The sequence below is a fragment of the Mus caroli genome, chromosome 4 (genome assembly GCF_900094665.2).
Source record: "Mus caroli chromosome 4, CAROLI_EIJ_v1.1, whole genome shotgun sequence".
Classification (NCBI taxonomy): Eukaryota; Metazoa; Chordata; class Mammalia; order Rodentia; family Muridae; genus Mus; species Mus caroli.
In genome coordinates this window covers 62,441,829-62,452,164 of record NC_034573.1, presented here as the reverse complement: position 1 = coordinate 62,452,164, position 10,336 = coordinate 62,441,829, and positions in this window count along the sequence as shown.

Here is a 10,336-nt window from a genome sequence, read left to right as displayed (position 1 = left end):
AAGTGTGTATATCAATCTTATTAGAAAATATCATTTAAACAAATGTGTTAAAGTAATGTTCACTAGAAGATATGGTGGCAAAAACTGACCTGTAAAGTGAGCATGGAGAAATTTTCAGAAAAATTTTTGAAGGACAAATAAAATACTCCAGCCATCAGATGACAAACTACAACATAGTTCCATGGTATCACTATGTTAGCATGATAAGAACAGAGCAACAAATTAGGTAAACATCAATATTCCCCAAATAGGTACAAAACACACACACAAAATAGGAAAATCAGATTAGTATAAACATTCAAACTAATTTGCATACATTTGTTGGGAGACAGAAGCACCAAAGATAAGTTATCATGTCAGTTTACACTAACATTAATTCTACATGGTTCAAATATTTCATGATGCTTAAAAGTAAGAAACATAAAGAAATAAGTTAAAGTAACTAGAGGTCAAAAATATGCTGTATAGTTATGAAACTCAGAGAAATATTTGGACAGTTTTAATATAAAGAAATGATAGGTGTTTAGACTAAAATATGTGTTAATACTGATCTAAATAGCATACACTTTAAGCATGTATTGTAACATGACATAATATCCTATCAGGACATACAACTTTTATGGATATTTCATATTGTTAAATGTAAGTTTAATTTAGCTATTTCTAGCTGGGCTTTGCTTACACTCCAAAGTTATTTCTCATTTTTAATTATGTAATTAATAAATATACATCCACAATACAAATGAAGGAATGACTAAGCAGTTAAAAAGATGCATAAAATTTAATTGAAATTAAAATATATTTTATTGGCAAGATCATTTGTTATTTTATGATGTCAGAAATTATCCAAATATGGATTATTAAGCATAGAAGTAAAATAAATATTTCTACAGAATATTTAGAATCATATCCAAAGTCAAAAAATAAAAGGAGAAATATAAATATGTAGTATAGAGGACTGATAGCTTGTGGACGTTCTTGTGGAAAAGCATGTAAAACCCAAAAGCCTAATGACAAATTAAAAACTTAACAGAATATCAAATGTATTTCACAGAAAATTCATCTACGCAGAGATAGAAACAGCTAAAGAAATACACAAATGCAATTTTAGCACATTCTCTCATAATTAAAGGAAAGAGAAGGAAAATAACATCAAAATATCATTTGTTTTGCCTGAGATTAAGAACTAAACTATCATCATTAACTACTGAGAGATGAATGCACTGAGGATGAGATCAGTTGACCTAATTAAGATAAAATATGCACAACTTGCTCAGCAATTTCACAGTTAAAAACAACCCATAAATACTTTTTGCCACATATGAGCAAAGATATTCTGTATTTTTGCCTCCAAAAGTCAATTAAATGAGTGAAAGTGTATCCATACATTGAATATTCCACAGCTACTCCAAAGATGGAGTGTTTTCTTCTCTACAATTACCAAAGAATGTTCAGTCTACATTCAGGGAAAAACATTAAAAGCAGTATTACAGTATAAGCTCCATCTGTTTTTAGTAAGTTTCTACAACATACATAAACTAGCAATTGCCTTCACCAATCCTGGCAAGATATACACAGATGAAACATACAATGCATATAAACTACACTCAAATACATAAACTTGCACATAGACATACATACCTACACAGACACACAGGCACACACAGAGACACATACACCAATACATGCATACACACACTTCCACTTGTACACTCACAATCACATAATTTGCAGAAGTGGTCTTTGAAAAAAGGATAGTAAGCTTATCTTTACAAGAAATATACTTCTCTTTTTCACTTAGACTCTTTCTATATTTACCAATACTTACATTCCATTTTCAACAGGGGTTTCTTTTATTTATTTATTTTTATTCTTTTCTCATGTTACATCCCAAACCTGATTCCCCTTCTAGCCCTCCCCTCAGCTTTCCCTATAACCTGTCTCCCCTTTCCTTTAGATGCATCTCCATTACTCCTCCCTTCAGAAAAGAACAGACCTTCCAGGAACATCAACCAGATACAGCATAACAAGCTTCAATAAGACCTGGTACAGACCATCACATCAAGTCTAGACAAGGCAACCCAGTAGGAGAAAATAGGGTTCCACACGCAAGTGAACGAATAGAAATATCTCCTGATCTCACAGTTAGGATTTCCACAAGAACACTAAGCTACTCAGTCATAACATATGCAGAAGCCTGCATCAGACCCCTCCAGGCTTGCTAATCTCTGTGAGTTCCCATGAGTCTCTGTTGGTTGATTTTGTGGGCCATATTCTCCTGGTGTGTTCCTGACCACTCTGGTTCCTTCAATCCTTCTACGTGCTCGCTACTGTATTTCCTGAATTCTGCCTAATAGTTGGATGTGGGACTCTGCACCTTCTCCCATCATTTGCTGGGTGAAGTCCCTCTGGTCTCTTTGATAAAAATACTTCTAGGCTTCAGTCCCAACACACTCTGCAAGCAGGACAATCTATAAGTTGAAAGTTTTGTGGCTGGGTTGGTGTCCCAATCCTTCAACTTGAAGGCCATTCAGGGTTTCAAAAGATGGGCAGTGCACATCCCATGTTCCCCATTACTAGATGCCTTTCTAGGGTTACTCTTGTATAACCACATACATTTCCATTACACTAGGTTGCTTTCTCATCCCTGAAATATCCCTGATTCCAGTAATTTCTTCCATCCTTACATATGATCCCTCCTTTTCCAAACTCACTCAACGACAATTCACCTGTGAAATGCTATTCTTTTTTACCATCCTCTGGGGATTTTTATGTCCTCCACTTAAGCCCTTTTGGCTTAACCTCTTTTAACTGTAGCATGATTGTCTTTACTTTACAGCTAATATCCACGTTTAAGTAAATGCATACCATGCTTGCCTTTATGGGTCTAGGTTAACTCGTTCAGGGTGATTTTTTTCTAGCCCCATCCATTTACCTTCAAATTTCACTATGTCATTGTTTTTAAGAGCCATACACTATTCCCTTGGAGAACCCTGCTATAAAAGTCATACTCCATCATGTCTAGATATTTCTCTGAGCTTGGCACAAAATTGAAGACTCACTTTCTCAGCAGACTTCCCTTTTTATGCATAACCTTATGTAGAGAGTATCTCTGAGCATGGATGCCTGACCTTATTTGAAGAATGACTTTGAGCAGAGCTGTTTCCAAGTGCTGCATGACTCAGCAAACCATGTCCCCTCTACCTTCCCGTCCACATTATAATTAGTGCTGCGTTATGACCAATTAATCCTTACTGCCTATATGATAATTATGTGCTGTGTTATATCCAAGCAGCCCTTTCCATTTATACCCCTAGGAGCCCTTATACACCCTACCACTGGAACAATAAAGTAGAGCTGTTTCATAGAACCTGTCTCCAGAAGTTCTTCTGTCATACAGTAATCTGAACCCTGCCCACCACTTCAGATCCCTTCATCCTTTTGGGCTGGTGGCCAATGACCCTGAGGAGAAGGGAGACCCACAATACTCTACTGTGTAAATGCTACACAAGTTCTTTTTCAGTTCTTTGGTTGAGGGCTTCTATAAGCCTAGTTAAGTAAGTATCAGTGGAATAGGATGGAATATTCTGTTGGAATATGCCCAGGAGTGGTATAGCTGGGTCTTGAGGTAGAGCACTTTCCGATTTTCTGAAAAAAAATTATAATGTATTGCAAAAGTTGTTGTACAGGTTACTAGTCCTACCAGCAGTGGAGGAGTATTCCTTTGGCTCCACCTCCTTGCCAGCCTGAGCTCCCACTTCTGTTTTCCATCATAGCTATTCTGACAAGAGTAAGACAAAGTCTCAGAGTTGTTACGATTTACATTTCTCTGATGGTTAAGGATGTTGGACATATCTTTATGTGTTTCTTTCATTTGAGATTCTTATGTGGGGAATTCTCTGTTTAGATCTGTACCCCATTTTACAAATGGGTTGCTTTCATGATATACAGTTTTTTGTGTTGTTTATATATTTTACATATTAGACTTCTATCAGGTGTAGAACTGGTAAAAATATTTTCCCATTTTGTGGGCTGTTGTTTTATGTTATTGAAAGTGTTCTTTCCTTACAGAAGATTTTGTTTCATAAACTTCCATTTATTTATAGATTATATTAGTGTCTATGCTATTTGTGTTTTGTTCATGAAGTTGTCTCCTGTGCCAATGCATTCGAGAATATCCCCTACTTTTTTTCCATCAGGTTCAGTGTATCTGGTTTTATGTCGAGGTCTTTGATTCCTTTGGCCTTTAGTTTTGTACAGGGTGATAGATATATGACTAGTTGTATTCTTCTACATATTTATATCCAGTTAGACCAGCATCATTTATTGAAGATGTTTTTCCCCATTCTATATTTCTGGCATCTCTATCAAAAGTCATGTGTCGAGCCGGGCTGTGGTGGCACATGCCTTTAATCCCAGCACTTGGGAGGCAGAGGCAGGCAGATTTCTGAGTTCGAGGCCAGCCTGATCTACAAAGTGAGTTCCAGGACAGCCAGGGCTATACAGAGAACCCCTGTTTTAAAAAATTAAAAAAAAAAAAAAAAAGTCAGGTGTCTATAAGTGTGTCCATTTATGCCTGCATCTTTGATTTGATTCCACTGATAAACTTGTGTGTTTTTATGCCAATATGAAATGGGTTTTATTATTGTTGTTCTAAAGTATAGCTTGACATAAAAGATAGTGATACCTCCAAAAATTCTTTTATTCTGTAGGATTGCTTTACCTACCCTTGTTTTTGTTTTTCCATATGAAGTTGAATAGTGTTATTTCAAGGTCTGTAAAGAATTGTGTTGGAATTTTGATGTTATTGAGTTGAACTTGAGATTGCATTTGATAGGATGACAATTTTTACTATGTTAATCCACATGATCCAAGAGTGTGGGAAATGTTTCTATTTTCTGATATCTTCTTCAATTTTCATCTGCAAAAACTATTTTCTGATATCTTCTTCAATTTTCATCTGCAAAGACTTGAATGTCTTCTCATATAGGTCTTTCACCTGCTTGGTTATAGTTACACCAAGATACTTTATGTTGTTTTTCGTGATTGTGAATGATGTTGTTTCCATAATTTCTTTCTCAGCGTATTTGGTGACTACTGCATTTGTGTGTGTGTGAGAAAGAGAGAGAGAGGGAGAGGGGGAGGGAGAGGGAGATGCATTACATCAAAATTAACTGATTATTTGTGGAGGCATGTAGGCTCAGATTTTCATTTCGTACCTATAACTAACCATGGGATTTCTATATTCACCTTGAATGAGAAACCAGTCTGGACAGTCTGGAGAGGGAGAGGGAGAGGGAGAGGGAGAGGGAGAGGGAGAGAAATTCTGAAGGAATTTATCAACTGTTGAAGTTTCCTGGTAAAATATTTTGGGTTGCTTTTTTATGCCATTACATCACCTGCAAGTAATGATGATTTGAATTCTTCTTTTCCAATCTGTATCCCCTTCATCTCTTTTCATTACCTTATCACGATCCCTAGAACTTCAAGTACTATATTGAGTAAATGTGGAGAACGGATAGCCCTTTCTTGTTCCTGAATTTAGGGAAATTGATTTAATTTCCTTTCCACTTAATTAAATGTTGCCTACCAGCTTGCTATAAAGTGCCTTTATTATGTTTAGGTATGTCTCTTTTACTCTTGATCTCTCCAAGACATTTATCCTGAAGTATGCTAAATTTTGTCAAAGTGTTTTTAAGCATCTAGTGAGATTATCATGTGCTTTTTCTCTTTCATTTTATTTATATGGTGTATTACATTGATATATTTTTATACCAAAAAAGTTTTAGGAGACAAAATGGCTGTGTTTCTCGTGAATATATGAGAGTTAGATGATAATGTTTTTGAAACAATGTTTTAGAGCTTACATAAATCAATTTAAAAATAGCCAAATTTTTTTCTTGAATACAAAAAACTCAGAGATGAAATATGATGCATTACATCAAAATTAACTGATTATTTGTGGAGGCATGTAGGCTCAGAATTTCATTTCATACCTATAACTAACCATGGGTTTTCTATATTCAGCCTTGAATGAGAAACCAGTCTGGACATTTTGCACATTTCCCTGAGCTTAAGTTTCATGCTAATATGGGAATAATAATAATCATGGTATTAATAATGGTAAGCCCATTATTACCTACCTCATAAAGCCATTTTACAAATTAAGTAAGAAAATGACCATAAAGTTTTATCACAGTTCTTGACACAGTAATTACTATGAAACATTAACTATAACCAAAGAGTAGAAGAAAAATACATTTAAAAGATGTATCAGAGAGAGCAATAGGGCGTCAGGAAGTGTTTGAAGCTAGTTTGGTTCGTAGTTAAATCTTGTCTTAAAACAAAACAAAACAAACAAACAAAAAAACATAAATAAATAAATTAAATAAATAAATAAATAAAAATAATATCAGCTGTGGGAACAAAATCAGGCTTATATATTTATCAGGTTTGTATATCTATCTTTTGCCTATTGGCAATGCACTGTGAAGGCTTTCCCCATTGTCCACGGCCCTACATTTCATCTAATAGTACACAGGATTTCTCATAGTGCAGTCTTTCTATTTATTGGCAGGAGTTTCTTTTCCACCCCTTTTCTCTATTCATTTCATCCTCTTGTCTCATCTCACCAGACAGAGTTAAAGGGTCTGGTGCTTTCTGCCGTTTGAAAAAGCATGGGAAAGGAGAGCAGTTTGGTTCAAACCAGTCATGAGTTCTAACCTCAGACCTAAAACCTAATGTGTGGTCATAAGAAAATTATTTGGCCTTCTTTGCTAAAGCAAATTTGTTTTCCATGACATAATTTTTTTCTTATGTAGATATAAAAACACTTGCTGGGTTTACAGGTCAATACATAGGAATATTTAAGAAAAGGTATGATGTTTCCTGAACTTTAGTAGTTGTATACCTGTTTACTCTCTTAGCACACACAACAACAGCCTCTCTCACATCTGGAGTCTTAATTTAATAAGTACTATAAGCCTCTTAGTTCTATTAATCACTTGGTTGTATGGATTATTACATTAGCCTTCTTACTTGCTTCATATCTCTATTTGGTCCCTCCTCTTTTTCTTTATTTCAAATTCATCTTTTTAAAGTATTCTCTGACCCATACCTCCCTGCTGCTTGAAATTTTGTTATAATTAAACTGGACCAAGGCTAAGTACCTATATCTTTTTCAACCCTATGGCATCTCCTTCCGCTATGTTTCTGCCCATCCTCAAGATGGCTTGAGTTTGTTATATTTTAAGAATTTTGTCCTGTGGACTATCACTTTACCTTTCAGCTCAAATTGCCAAGATTTCTTTGCAGCTAGAGTTCCTTAATATAAACAGGCTTTATTTATACTTCTGAGCATGTTGAACAGTCTTGAACATTCATATATATATATATATATATATATATATATATATATATATATATATTCTCCCTCTGTATATATTTGTTTTGATGAACTTTCTATGATCAAAGACTGTTCTATTTAGCATTATACTTTTGTCACACTGAAGTCTATTTGAAACACAGTAGTAAAGTATTTTTAAATTTATGTAACACTTTATCTATATTTATGAATGATATAGAATGATGTTTCATATTGATGTCATGTTTTTCTAAGTAAACTTATTTAATGCATTATAAATTCAGTTTCTTCCCAGATTCTCTCCAGATCATATCTCACCAAAGTTCATATCTTCTTTTTCAAACAAAACAAAACAAAACAAAACAAAACAAAACAAGAGTAAAAATTGAAGCAAGCAAACAACACCACAAAAAAATGAAGATACAAAACTACCAACACCACACACACACACACACACACACACACACACAAACAAACAAACAAACAAACAAAAACCAACAAGGAGCCGATTTTGTATTGCCCAACTGCTAGTTGGCATGGAGTCTGCCCTGGTAGGCAGTTTAGATACCCAGTCCATTGAAAAACACTGATTTCCTTTTTGATAGAAGGACTACTAATAACCCTCTAGGAAAGTTTGTGCTTCTTGTCCTCACAATCTTAGGTTGTGCTGGCCTTGAAGTTTTGGCTCCAGAGGGAGGGTGCTCCGACTAGAAGCAATAACAAACATTATATTGAACTGGAATCTCAGATTTTCCCCTGTTCATTTTGGGTTTCTAATGCCCTTAAACCAACAGGCTAAATGAATAACAGTGTTAGGAGGGGTGATAAGTCCACATTACCATGGGGAAATTGGATTGCATCTTCACAATGGAGGTAAGAAAGATTATATCAGGAGTGCAGGAGATCCTATAGGGCATCTCTTAGTAATACCATGTCCTGTGATTAAAGTCAATGGGAAACTACAGCTGTCTAATTCAAGCAGGATGCCAAAGGTCCCAGACCCATCAGGAATGAAAGTATGGGTCACTCCTGGAAAAGAGCTAAGACCTGCTGAGGTGTTTGCAGAAGGTGGAGGAATTATAGAATGGGTAGTAAATGAATAGGTATAAATACCATTGGAGGTCATGTGCCCAGTTGCATAAACAATGATTATAAAGTAATATGAATGTTTCTGTTCTATTTTGTTAAGAACATATTTGTATAAGTATTTGTGCTTTTTCCCAATTTCTTTAACATCATTTGGTATTTAAGTTGAGATACTAAAGGAATGTTACCAAGAGACATTGGCCTATTCTAAATTTTCAAATGTTTTTGTGATTGTATGAAGAAAAGTTGCATCTTGTTAGGCATATTTATGACCTGGCTATTGTTTCATTTTGACATGGAATATTATTTATATCATGTTGAAAAGTGGTGAATTGTAATGGCTATTCCTGGTTGTCAACTTGACTATGTCTGGAATGAATAAAATCCAGAATTAGAGGGCACACCTGTGATCCAGATATTGACCAGAAGACACAAGTTTCTGACCTGGAACTTGGCATGAAGATCTTGAGGCACAGTGGCCATGAAAACTTAGGCCCAGGCAAGGTATTACATGCCTTTAATCCCAGGAGACTAAGGCAAGGAGATCTCTGATTTCAAAGTCAGCCTGGAACAAAGCAAGTCCCAGATCCAGGTATGGTAGTACATACCTTTAATCTGGCCACACCTTCTTCTTGAGGCCTACATAAAGACATTGGAATAAGGAAGATTCACTCTTGCCACAACTGCTTGTACTTATTTTCCAGTACATCTGTTGGAAGCTACTTCTACAGAAGACCAGCATAAACAACTAGCCTCTTTGGACGGAGCAACTACAAGATTCTTGGACTTCTCACTCACAGATGCCCATTGTTGGGTTAGTTAGAATACAGATCCCCAGTTATACTATGTAGATCAGGGTGTTCCAAAGTCTGTCATTCTCTGTACTTTGGCCCATTATGAATCTCTGGATTGATTACCATCTTCTACAAATAAGCTTCTCTGATGAGGTTGAAAGATGATGCTTTGATGTCAGGATAAAATAATCCTTACTTAAATAAAGCCATTGACCAAAAAGCCTCGAAGCCTGGCACCAGTGTACCTCTGATCCAACTCTGTAAGTATTACATGCAATGTAATGATGGCTTCTGTTGTTTTGCTAATAAATGAAGGACATTACAACGATAATTTTTGGGACTTGGGGGTAGTTATTTTTAGGCAAGATATTTACTTAAATATTTAAATTCAATGCCACAGTTTATCCTGATATTGCAGCTTATCTTATCATGAAAGGTCTTTTTGAATGAAAACTAAAGCCCGAGAATATTACTACCTAGTCCATATATCACTGTCTTTTATGTGGTATGATGGTCTTGATTGCTAACACAGCTGGATCTGGAATGAACAGAGAGATATGCCTCTGGTCACCATTGCAAAGGACTTTCTTTCCATCTTTTCTCTTTTTTTCCTTTTCTTTCATTTTCTTTTCTTCTTTACATAATATTTGTATTGAATATTTGGGAATTTCACATCATGAATTCTGATCACATTCATTCATAATCCTTCCAGGTTACCTCATCCCTTTGGACCCACCCCAAAACAAAACAAAACAAAAAACCAACAACAACAACATAAACTAAACAAGTCTAATTTTTCTTGCCTGATTACTCACTGGAGCATGCTCACACTCCCAGTGGCCAGCCTCTTATAGAAAATGAAGTCCTTCTCTACTTGCACCCCTGCCAGAAGCCATCAATTTTAGAGAGGTGCACTTCAGCATTCTTATCATAATCTTTAGTCGGCCATCACTGGAAAGAGAGGCCCATTGGACATGCAAACTTTATATGCCCCAGTACAGGGGAACACCAGGGCCAAAAAAATGGGAATGGGTGGGTAGGGAAGTAGGGGGGAGGGTATGGGGGACTTTGGGGATAGCATTGGAAATGTAAT